This window comes from Passer domesticus, chromosome 6, assembly GCF_036417665.1.
Source record: "Passer domesticus isolate bPasDom1 chromosome 6, bPasDom1.hap1, whole genome shotgun sequence".
NCBI lineage: Eukaryota > Metazoa > Chordata > Aves > Passeriformes > Passeridae > Passer > Passer domesticus.
Genome location: NC_087479.1, coordinates 22,357,319 through 22,369,504, shown reverse-complemented (window position 1 = coordinate 22,369,504; position 12,186 = coordinate 22,357,319). Strand labels below are relative to the sequence as shown.

The 12,186-nt window shown below is 44.5% G+C and overlaps 1 protein-coding gene and 1 long non-coding RNA gene across 6 annotated transcripts in view; one reads left to right on the top strand and one right to left on the bottom strand.

The window, feature by feature from the left end:
* The window catches only part of LOC135302833 (uncharacterized), a 169,327-nt gene that overhangs the window by 42,557 nt on the left and 114,584 nt on the right, over nt 1-12,186 (bottom strand). The gene's annotated exons all lie outside the window — the stretch shown is intronic.
* The window catches only part of LOC135302835 (uncharacterized), a 54,166-nt gene continuing 50,271 nt past the window's right edge, over nt 8,292-12,186 (top strand). The window contains exon 1 of the long non-coding RNA XR_010364414.1: nt 8,292-11,783. This is a non-coding gene — a long non-coding RNA (uncharacterized LOC135302835). The remainder of the gene's footprint in view (nt 11,784-12,186) is intronic.

The window sequence follows — 12,186 nt, the reverse complement described above, 5'->3', positions numbered from 1 at the left end:
TCTCAGAGTAGTTCACATGGTTCTCACCTTCCAAAAGCCACATCACACCTGGCACTTCTTCCTCTCAGAGGAGGAAGGCTGAAAAGGCTATTGATCCTTGGGTGGTCCAGGACTGGTCTGAGGCACAGCTGGACCTGACAACTGATTCTTAAGAAAGAGGACACCAGATACTACCCGCCAACACTGCAGGGATCAGAGGAGTGATATGCCCCTGCACTGGGAAAACTGTCCCTGTGTCACTTCTCTGTCTTTCATCACTGACAACATCCATCCCATTTTTAAAATAACAGCAGTTCATGATCTTTCAAATGTTTCTAGTCAATATTGTGACTAACAAATCACAGTATTTTTGATCTTCTAGTACACTGCCATGAAGAGCTTACAATGTTTCAGACATCAGTTAGTATAATCTCCCCATCTGTAATCTCTCATCTCCCTGTCATGGTCCATTACCCCTGTGTCACCAGTGGAGACTATGGTGCCTCGTACACAGAATGACCTACTCAGAGCCACACAACCAGCCAATGATGACTTTGGAATCTGAAAGGAGAAAAGACATGTCTGTCCACACTGGGTCTTCCAGCTCTAGGCAGAATTCTCCCACTCCCATGTGATTCCCTTATAACCACATCTGTGAAAATGTCCTGCTTAAAGCTTCCTTTTAATCCTTCTTCTGATGTTTCCACATTCTTATTTTGTAATGGTCATGCTCACATTTTGCTCATTTTCCCAATGCTCTCATAACCTCCTCAGATAGAATTTTTTCATTTTAAAAAGAGATTCCAGCCACTTCTTGGAACCCTCTGTATTTTATATATCTCTAGATCAGACTGTTAAATAGAGCCTATTCCTCAGTATCTGAATATCTCATAATCTCTTATGTATTCATAATGACAATATCCCATGAAGGAGACATTTTAAAGTCAGGAAGCAGAGGCACAGAGCAACTAACTAACCACTAGCCAGTGCTAAGCATTCACTGCAACAGAAGTCAAGGACTAGAACAAGACAATTTCAAATTCTAATATCGCTGTTCATTTTCTAAGACTACTTTCTGAAATTGTTAAAGTGTCAATTCTTCCATCTTTTATCTGCTGTCATGAGGTTGTGTCCATGTAACAAATCTTGAAAATACAGAGTCTCATTACTCCAGGAACAACAGCCTAAATAACAACTGCACAAAAAACCACTGTCCCTGGGCTTCCAAAATTTCCAAAATGAGATATCCTAACAGCAACTAGGAGGACAATTGCCTTAGTATTATTCTCCTCACCATGCCTCACAAGGAACCAGATTTGGTTATAAGGGCAACACTGATTTGTGTAATATCTCTTTTGATCAAATACTCATGCTTTCCCCAAATAGAGTCTCCAGCTGGTGCTGCTGGAATCAGAAAACTCACCAAGGTAATCAATAATCTGACCCAGCAAGACGTTTCTTACCACTGATACAAAGGTCTGGAAAAAAATCAGCTTACCAAAAAAAAAAAAATTAATCAGAAAATTCTCATTTCAGTCAGTCAAGTAAATAGAAAGTAAAGACATGTAGGACCATAAGGGCTCTCAAAGATTGCTCTTGTTCTATGGCAGTCTATCTAATCTGTGACACAAAAAAAAACGATGCTTTTACTGAACCAGGTTTTGGCCATTTCTTCATTTACCAGAAACTTACAAATTCTCATCTTTGACTAGGACCAGCACAGACCTGGGGGCTTCTTTTAAAATCCTAGCCACCCTTTGATAGCAAACAGCTTACTGAGAACTTCTTCAAAGTGTATTGCCACAAATCGTGCTTCTATTTAATGATGATTTAGTTTACCTCACATTTCTACCATATCCTAAGAAAGTCAGACGACACATCGAAATCTTTACTGAAATCCAGATATAAATACCTATTATTTTGCCATTCACTGTTAGCCAGTTACTCTGTCAAAAAGGGATTTCAATTGTTTTGACATTATTTGTTCTTAACAACTGAAGCCAGGTTGTTCTAGATTACCTGGATATCCTTTAGGTGCTTATGAATTGATTATTTGATAACTTATTCCAGTGTTCTTTCAGATATTGAAGCTAGCTGACTCACTTACAATGTCAAAGTGTGCTTTTACCCCTTTTTAAGGGGGCTGCTTCCTGGCCCTCTATTATTTCTCTTTAACCTTTCCATACAAGTATTAATGCTGAGAAAGTGATTAAGTACTCTGCTTAACAGTGATGTGATCAACCAGCATCTCATGACCCACTGTGAGAAATCCCATGTTAATACTTTCCTGACTTGGAGCCCTGTTGTTACTTGAACCCTGTGAGTTACTCCAGAACAACAGTTAAGGTTTTCAATTTTTTCTCGAAATGTAAAGCAATATGGTCTGTAAAACCAGAATTTGCTAATGCTAAAATTCACCAAAGCACTTTGCAGCTGAACCCTTTCTGGGAAATGGGGATGCACCCTGATTTTGCAAGTGGACTACTTTAAATATGGAAGAGAGAAAGAAGTTCTGGTGGACTGTAATATAGCATAGCAGAAACAGAAAGAGGTAGTTCTACCACAGATGGATTAAAACCTGCTAGTAGTTTTTACAAAGAAAATCTAGGGAAGTATTTGTCTGTTGGTAAGGCTGAAGTACTACAAACAGCACTATCAGGCTTGCTCTGTGTCAGAAGAGAGCTCAAGAACAGAATGTAACAGTGATTGAGATATCGTTAAAGATTTGCGCTATAAAATGATAGTAGATATGTGTTTCATTTAGATTTTTATGTTTTAGTTGTAATTGATGTGTTTCAGTATCACAAACCAATTAGTGATTAACAACACTTTTTAAACCTTTATGACACTGACACCATGACAGCATGACACTTGCATGAATTACAATCCTATTACAATCTATTGAGTCTCTTGGACTAAAGGTTTGTGGGCCTTCAAAAGCATGCTGATGGGAGTGGGGATTTCTCTTCCCATGGCAGACTCCTCACATTGACATTGATATAATCTCACAGTGGTCCTGAGATTGCTCAGTATCTGTGGATGTTGGAGTTGTTTAGCGTTGGTGACCTTCAGATGAGTGTATTACTACAGTAATTTTAAAGCTTCAGGATAGAAATATCAGAAAAGAGAAAACTTACATGCCATAAAAAGCTTATGATTTGGGGTGCCATGCCACATGGATCCCTGCTGACATCAAGTCAAATGCTCTCATGAATGACATTAGAAAACAGCTGCAAAGCCCTTGGTATAGGACTTAGTTTTGTTAATGTACTGCACAGAACTAGAGTCGTCTAAGCTGTATAAGCAGACACATCACCTATCTAAGTATCTCTCTTTGTACTGCATGGAATTCCTTTCTCCATATGCTCATAAACTCTCTCTCTAGAGTATCTAAGAGCAGAACAATGCATGGCATCCCACTGGGCTGATTTTCTTTCCCACGTCTCAGGAAAGGTAAAACCTTTTTTTTCATTGTAACTGATTTAATTGTATTTTCAAGCTACTTCTTTCCTCACTCCCTCTCTCTCACTGTTTTAGCTCTTTTCAATCGTGCTTTCTTTTCATCTCTTTTTTCTTTCACCTTCTCGTCTTTTCTCTGCTGTTTTCAGATCTGTCTTCAGTAAAGCCAGAGAAAGGAGATTTATATCTTCAAGCAGAGTGATCTGTAAAGCCATGACCCTGCTTACAGAATGCCTTGTCTTTCATTATCCTAAGGTTCAGAAGAACAGTGCTATCAACATGCAAAGAAAGAGGCTTTTCTAATATATTCTTGGACAGTTTCACAGGCAGCCTTGAAAATAAACATAAAGACCTAGAATTGATGTAGAAAATGGTGGGGGAAGGCTGAAGCCTTCTGGGGCTCTTCACATGACTTCTTTGAAGGCGGAAGAAGCAGCTATCCTTGTTCATATCATATGAACAAACATTCTTATAAGCAGAAAGGATCCATTTCAGAGGCTCTGTAATTATCACTAGAGTCTGGAGAAAGAAAGTTTTGCAGAGGCTAGCTGGAGCTAGAAGCTAGCACTACAGGCTAGCCCAGGAGAATGAACACAGAGCTGCCAGCACCCTCTATATGACAACCAAACCTGAACCTCTGCTGAGGACTGTCCTAGATTTCAGTGACAAATAGGTGCACAGGAGCGTTTCTTCATGGGCCACTTTACTGTCTTGTTTGAATGTGAGAGGTTCAACACCAATCAGTAGCTTGGAAGATCTGATTGCTCCAGAGATGGTATTAAGAGGACTGGCTGAACAACAGCATGACTCAGTATGGAGTGGAGCTTGACCTCTTCTTCAAAGCCAGTGTTAAGACTTCCTGTCATCTGCAGCTTAAGCTGCTCCTGGGCATCCCTCGCCATCCATCGCAGCCACAGCAGATATGTGCCTCAAATACAAGGGGTGGCTGATGCTTTACAACAGATCTAAGGGTTCCTATGATATCAAAAAGCCCTAAACTGGAGAATGGGGGATGTTGGGTAGCATCTTAGGTCAGAGCGTCCTTTCTCATTGCTTTGTTGGTGGTGAGCTTCTGCAAGCAATGCCCAAGAGACTTCCCTGTGCTCTGAAGCACTAGTCACTCTAGGGGCATAAAACCACTCTTGGTTAGCAAAAAGGAATTATTCAGATGTTGTAACTGCAGAATTTTTCAAGCACAGCATGCCTGTAACTGCATGGAGTGGAAAGATGAGCTTCATCATACATGTCTTTCACCACCCATGCAGGCATACCGTCAGGCCACAAGCCAAGAGCAGCTTCTGAGTCTGCATATGCAAGTAATTAGAAACTTTGTGTGTGTGTGTGTGTGTGTGTGTGTGTGTGTGTAGTGCTTTTTTCCCCTCTGTTCTCTACAATACCTAAACCACTGTATAAATTAAAGCAAGAAAATTTTTATCTAATCCCATTTAAATTGTTCCTTTGTAGTCAACATTGAGTGGCTTCTTCCAGTCCCCAAGCACTTCTTTCCTAGCAGTTTTGTTGTATGCCTCAAGCCTTTCTTGCATTTGGTGTGATGGAGATTGCCCACATCCACTTTGAGCAATTTAGACTTCAATTGTTTCTGTATTGGCATGTATATAATTTCTTATCATCTTTCTCAAAACACTTAACAGGTAAGTTTATCCATGTCTGCATTTGGCTACACCTTACATTTGTCTCCATAAACAAATTTCATATGCTGAGGGACGACCTCAGTGTTGATCTGGCCAGAAGTAGATTCAAATGTGCTACTGACCTTATGCAATAGTTAAAGGTCCTTCTTGGAAATAGCCATAGGTGCCTATCTTCTCCTGCAAAAGGAGCTATTGAGTTGAAAACTGTCTTTTTAAGGACCTCAGAAAATCTCTCCTTCCTGACCTGAAACTGCCCTAAAATTCAGTTGGTTTACTTGTTTGTGAACAATACCTCCTGCCATGCTGGCCAAAACCAATTAATTTCCTGCTAGTCCTCCCCTGTCTATCTCTGCCCACTGTCGGTCTCTTGTTTTATTATTAGACTGGGAACACTTTGGGGCAGAGAGCGTTTTTCTAGTATTATGGTATATAGTAATCTTGGACCATGGCTAGGAACTCCAAAGTGCTGCTGGAAAAAAAAGTGACCACAAAACTCAAGTGCTCAGCATCCTCATTTGGCAATTTGTAATTCTGAGTTTGGCACTTCAACAAACACTCAACAGAGAAGGAAGGAGACTGGGCTCTGGAATCATTAGTTTTACTATTAAATGTTAGTATGATTAGTTATTCCTTTGAAATCAGTGATATGTCTAATGTCAGAGAGAGAAGACAGGTCCTATATCCTTAGGCTTTAACAAGCTAAATGTGATTATATAGCATAAGATTTTAAAGCCTGAGTACACATAGTTTGTTGAGTGTCAAACGTGGATCAGGAAACAAGGGTAACTGCAGCTTCTGAGGGAGGCAAGTGCCTCAGGCAGATAAAAGGCAGGAGAAAAAAAAATTAAAATATATTAAATTGGGAGAAGGAAAATGCGGGATGCTCATGAACAAGCATTCCCTTCCTGTGCAGTGTGTGGAACTGCAGAACACTCTGAAACCTCACAGGGCTTAATAAGAAATATCACCAGTTTCAGTACTGGGCCCTAGAACTGGAAAGTGCTCACTTTACTTGCCTGCTGGTTGAACATATTTATTTACTGCATGACGAGAATGACCGAATGGTGACCCTGCAAGGAATGCACTGCACAGATTTTAAGCATGTCCCTACCTCTAACTGCGGGGCAGCGGGGGAATACAGTGAAACGTACAAGTACAAAGAGAAAAAACACTTCGTACAGAATCACTGGACTGTTTGATTTTTGAGCTTCCAGAGAACGAGGTAGCTCTGTGCCTGCAAAAGGAGCCCCGAGCAGCAGCGCAGCTCCCGCGGAGTCCCGCACAGGCACCGAGGGCGGCCAGCAGGCTGTGTGCTCGCTCTGAGCTCGCCCCAGCTGCTGCTCCTTGCTCCTTTGACGTGTTTGTGTGTGCTACATGACTATAGAAGGAGCAATCAGTCAGCTCCCAGGAATCTTAGCAACAGCCGCGTCCCCAGAAAAGGCTTGTAGCAGCTGGAGCGGTGATGACTCAGCAGCAAGGTCTCTCTGGCCTCTTGCTGATCCCTGGCAAGGACTGCAGTCCAAGTTCTGGCTCCCTTGTTTGGGTCAGTGCTTTCTTGCTGGCACCAGTAGATGAATTCCTGGATCCTGCTGGCCTTGGCATTCGAAAGCAACCAAAAATTAGCTGATAGCTGCAGCCAAGAAAGTTTTTTGTTCTCTTTTTTCTTTAACTACAAATTAAAAAAAAAAAAAAAATCAAAACAGAAGAAAACTGAACAAAACCCGCAGAATCCTGTTAGTACACTGTAACAGGAGACAGAGTTCATCTGTAGCAGATGTGTAGGGGAAGATAGTCACATGCCAGGAGACCCACGTCCCTTTGGTCCCTTGGGGAATGAAACAGATGGGTGGGTTGGGGCTGGGCTGGAGACTATACAAAACATCACTAGAAGGTTTGTTTATTTTCTGTACCGAGAGTTTGAGGCTGTGGTGTTGAGTAATTCTGTCGACATTTCACCTAGTTCAAGTCACTAGTGCAATGAATCTATTTGGCCTCTAGTTGTTTTCTACTCTGAGGATGTCAATGTGACAGCCTCCGTCCACCCTCCTGCAGTAATTCCATAGACGACCGAGAAGAAAAATTGGGATTAAGGAGTCAGGGGTCAGGACTGCAGCGTGTTTGCACGGCGGGAGGAACCCTGTGCTGGGCTGGTGAAGGGACTCAGGCGTGGGTGAGCAAGGGGTCTGCAGCATCCCGGGCAGTGCTGGCCCGGGGAAGAGGCCCCTGAGGAGCCCAGGGGGGAAGAGAGCGGACAAGAAGGGGCCACAGGAGCCGGGGCGGGGGGGGCTGGGTGTCTGGATTCTTTTGGCAGAGAGCTGCCGGGAAGCTTGCTGGTCCTGTGCCAGGCTCCAGAGAGCTCCGCCTAGTCCCTCCCTTTCACGAGCACTAAAAATTCATCCTGTACCAAAAACATCCGTGTATATGTATGTGTATGTGTGTGTGTGTGTGTGTGTGTGTGTGTTTAACAATCTGCCTTCTCAGCAGCACCACCGCCACCCCGGCATGGCAGGCCTCATTACTGGGAGCAGGAAATGAGTAAAACACAAATGGCTGGGGAGGAGGCAGGAGGGGCCGCCCCGCTCCCGGCCATGGGGCTGCTGGGAGCTGCCGCGCCTTGCTGCAGATGTCGCAGACCTCAAATGTCTGCCGGAAATTACAGCTCATGTCGGGCGGGGAGACGTGCGCTTCCCCGGCTGGGGAGCCCAGCGGGAGCCCCCCTACCCCGGGCCGCCCTCCCCGCGCTGGGGCCGGCAACTGCGGCCCTCGCCAAACCCAGCTCGTAAATTAGCTCGACTGGAGAAAAATGCACGTAGGAAAATGTCTCGGAGCAGGAAAAGGGAAAAAATGAAGGAAAGAAAAAGCCTCACAGAATAAAAAAAAAAAATAAAACAAAACCAAAAAACCAAGCAACCTTGGCCTGGAGAGGGTCGGGGGGGGCCGGGGCCTGCTGGGCGGGCGGCCCGGCGGGGAGGTACGGCTGCGGCCATTGCAGGCAGGCCCGGCGGGGAGGAGCGAGGCGGTGCCCCCGGCCCCGCGCAGGCCAGCAGAGCTCCGGGGAGAGGCCGCCTCCTTCGCTGGGCAGCCCGGAGCATTTCCTAAATGAACGCCGCAGCGCGGGCACGGCGTCCTGAGGGCGGCGGGAGCGTCCTGCTCCGCACCCGCGGCGGGCGGAGGCGAACATGCCGCGCTCACATCAGTCCTCGTAGCGGCGACCGCCGGCAAAAGGCTGGCAACGTGGGAATGGGAATGTGACCGTGTACGCAGCGAAACACGTTACAGGAGGGTGTTGTAAGTGTAGCAGAGCCTAGGTGCATTCGGATGCCATGGGGAATGTCTGCCAGAACAGCAAGAGCAACACCTCAACTGCCTCAAACAGCAAAGAGCAGGGCGCCTCATGGTGTGATTCCAGCATTACTCACCCCAAGGATCAGGCGCTTCCCCACCCAGTTACATATGACCAGGAAATTACAGGCTGTGCTGCTCCCTGCCTGCTTGAGCGGCTTCCATATCATATGATACACACCAGAGCAGCGTGTCTGATGAAACAGCACAGCAGCGTGTGCTTAGTGAAACGCTAATGTTTTGTGGAAAAGACGGCCTGGGCTGGGTCAGACTATCATTTGGTATCCTGAATGCATGCTCCCTCTTGCACATCTTGCCATTAATTAAAATACTGGATAAAAATGAAATCCTAATCTTTATTGCGCTTGCTGCTCATTGATTTTCTTCTGGTAGACTCTACAGCCAGCCCTGTGTGGCTTAAGTGTTGTAATTCCTCTCTCTCTTACTTCACCCATCCAATTTGTGGACAAACTAATTTTTCTTCACACCCAGTGTTCACAAGATCTTTGTTCCTATAGTCATTGGATCAAGGGCTCTGCATCTCTCATCTTTATTACAATAGCATTCATATCCCAGATCAGAGGTGCACCTCTGCAGTACACAGCAAGTGGAGCTAGAAAGGTCGTCTCTGCAGCACACTGTCGTGTCCCTGGCTTGAATTTATCTGCTACTTCCTATTTAACTGAGTTTAAGGAACTAGTTACAATGACAGTCACCTGTGCAAGACTGTGCATTCACCTTTTCCAGTATGCTTTTCCCTGTTTCCTCCACTAATAATGTGAGCTTTTGCTAGCCCTGCCAGTCTCCTCGCACGCTTTCATGCCATTCTCTAATACCCCTCTGCTCCACCTTTTGTAGCAGCATCTCTACTCAGGTCAGCTTTTTGCAACTAAGGTAGTCTGATCTCCTGTAGTTTTGTGTTCTATTGATTCCAAACACCAGTTAAAAGCTCTTTCTTCCGTGTGTTTTTAGGAGCTGCAGCCTGTGTGAATTTTCTGAAGTCTGAGAAAATACAAAGTCCTGTTGCAACCTACTTCTGAACTGAGGAAAAGGGTCTTCTCTTGGTTTTTTGTTTTAATTCAGTATATCTGAACCAGCTTCTCACCCCTCCAATTTGCTTTTAGTTGACCAATGTATCAAAAACCATACATGCATCTGGACAGAGCTATGATGTCATACATTCTCTCCCCACCAAAGATCTTGTGATCACACAAACCTTTCTTTGCAAAACCAGACATAAATTGTGACTGCAAAACCCTGTGCTGCTTCTCATTACACCCCATCTATATTAATTGTTTTCCTTTCACTATTGGTCTCTGTGCTTGCCTTTTTATATCTTCTGCTCCTGAGGGCAGGGTCTGGGCTCTCTTCTGTTCATGCAGAGTGTTAAGTGCCTTATGGGCATAACAATTTCATTAGTTAACAACTACTAACAATTTGCATTAGTATCATAAGTCCTGCCATGTCACATCAGACCACTGCTCCAGCCAGTCAAACATGTACCTCTATCTCATGGTGCTCTGAATCAATTTTCCCCCAGTGTGGTAGTGGTTGGACGCCCAATTCCAGTCTCATTTTGCAGAGTCTGTCCAAGACTTGCTCGTTCTCAATGAATGCATGGCCCAGCCAACCTTGGAGCTGAGCTCCTGCATACAGGGACACTCTAGGCTAGTTGAACTTGGTAGCGTATCTGACAGAGTGACATTAGCCAAACTGTTCCAAGGCAAGGATGACAGCTCTGTAATACTCCCAGCGTGGCAGTGATCTGGGGTAGACAAAACACAAGGATTAAGCAGGACTTCTCACTGACCCCAGTCCTTCTGTGCCTCCCAGCACTGGGGGTTGGAACTTCCTTTCACCCAATTCCCAATGCCTTTCTGTTTCTTAGAGATGTCTCTTTTTTCTTTAAAATACAGTATTTGCTTCCCTAATATAATGCAGTAGCAATTTCCACAGTTTATCCTATAATGCTTTGCTTCAAGGAGAGATAATATGTTCTTGATAATATCAACTGATTTTTTACATGCTGTATCAATCATACTGAATTATGAGGAAAACTGGGAGTCTCCTGGGAGGGTTTGAAGCTTTGCAGTGGAAAGAATCAGGAATGTGAGACTTGGGTGAAGAATTTCAATTAAAAGGAAGCCAGGAAGACTTTTGAGACAGGGTGGACACCTGTATTATATTCTAAGAAATATTTTTTGTTTGTGTATCTTATATTTCATATCCTGCACAAAGCCTTTTTCAGCAGAGAATGCTATACTGAGAATCAGCAGATGGATGATTCAGCACAAAAAATAACACATTCAGGAGGGGGGAAATGAGCTACTCCTTGAACATTGTTCATTTATCTACTGTTTGGTCTTTGCAGCATGACTGTCATCCTGCCTAGGGATGGGAAGGCAGTTTCAGGCAATGAAAGCAGTATGAGAAAGGAGATGGGACAAGACTGCATTGCCACTTGGGAAGATTGCAGGGATGATTGAAACTGCTGTTGAACTGGGAAGAGCCAGAAACTGAACTGCTCATTGTATGCAGCTGGAAGCCATGGTGAACATTATGCAAAGGTCTTCTACTGAGATGACTCTGGTCACTGTTCCTTCCATGGCAGCTGGTCCCTGTAAGACACTGTACCCTCAACAGCCCTTACAAAGGTGGCTGAAGACCTGAAAGAAATGCTGGTGCACTTCATGTTTATGATGTACTGTCCCAGGAGTTTTGTGAGATTAACAGCTTGTAAATGATGGCATACCGAGAATAAGTTTTCTGTTGGCACTCTTGGGCAATATATATGAAGAAAATGTGCATCTTAGTACAGGCACACTTAAACCATATGAAGGAGACCTGTATTTTTGGAATGACAGGTCCTCCTCCATGTCTGGAGCATGACCTAGTTGGTGACTGAGATGTCTGTTGTTTATAGGCAATGATTTCTCAGAAACAAATCAACTAAATGAACAAACTGGGTGATAAAGTAGAACTAAGAACTGCATCGTCCTCCTCAGAGTCATAAAAATTCATCCCTTTTACAACTGCTGAGTGCTTTGCCAATATCATGCCAAGGTGAGAGCAGTGGGGGGAAGGGAAGGATATTGAAAAGGAAAATAAATAGGCCAGGTAAACAGTGCTGCTGCTGCTGCTGCTGCTGCTGCAGCCGTGGTTGGCATGGCAACCGGGGTGAAAAGGAGGAGGAGGAGGGGGGAGGCGGATTGATCGATAGTCCTGTGCTGGCTCATCTGGCTTCCATCCACGTGCTACTACAGAGGGAGAGAAAATCAAAGAGCCACACGCAGGATGGCCAGGTCTCCAATTCAATCCATGGCAGCAGCTTGATCAATAACTTGTTGGAAGGTGGGTAATTGACTCCCCTTCTACCCAGGAGAAAGCGGTGCGGTGACAGAGATGTGTTCGTTAGCTACTGATTCTCAGCTCTACTTTATTACCCAGCTTGTTCATTTAGGTGATTTGTTTGTTTGCTTGCTTGAGATCCCTCTTCAGTCTGATTTCTCCCTGTACCTGTCAAAGGTGAGCACCAGCTGCTGGTGCAGAGCCAGAACTGCCCCCAAGTTTCTGAATTGCTTCCCCTCTCTTCTCCTTTATCCTTTCTTTGCTCATACTGCGGGCTTTATCTCACACTGGCAAAGGTTTTGACAGGGAAAGCTGGAAAGAGGGACGACCTTTTCTTCTGGAATTTCTTGAGCTTCCTTTCCTGGGGTCTGGAGGAACATGATTATGGCTCATCTAAATACAAAGG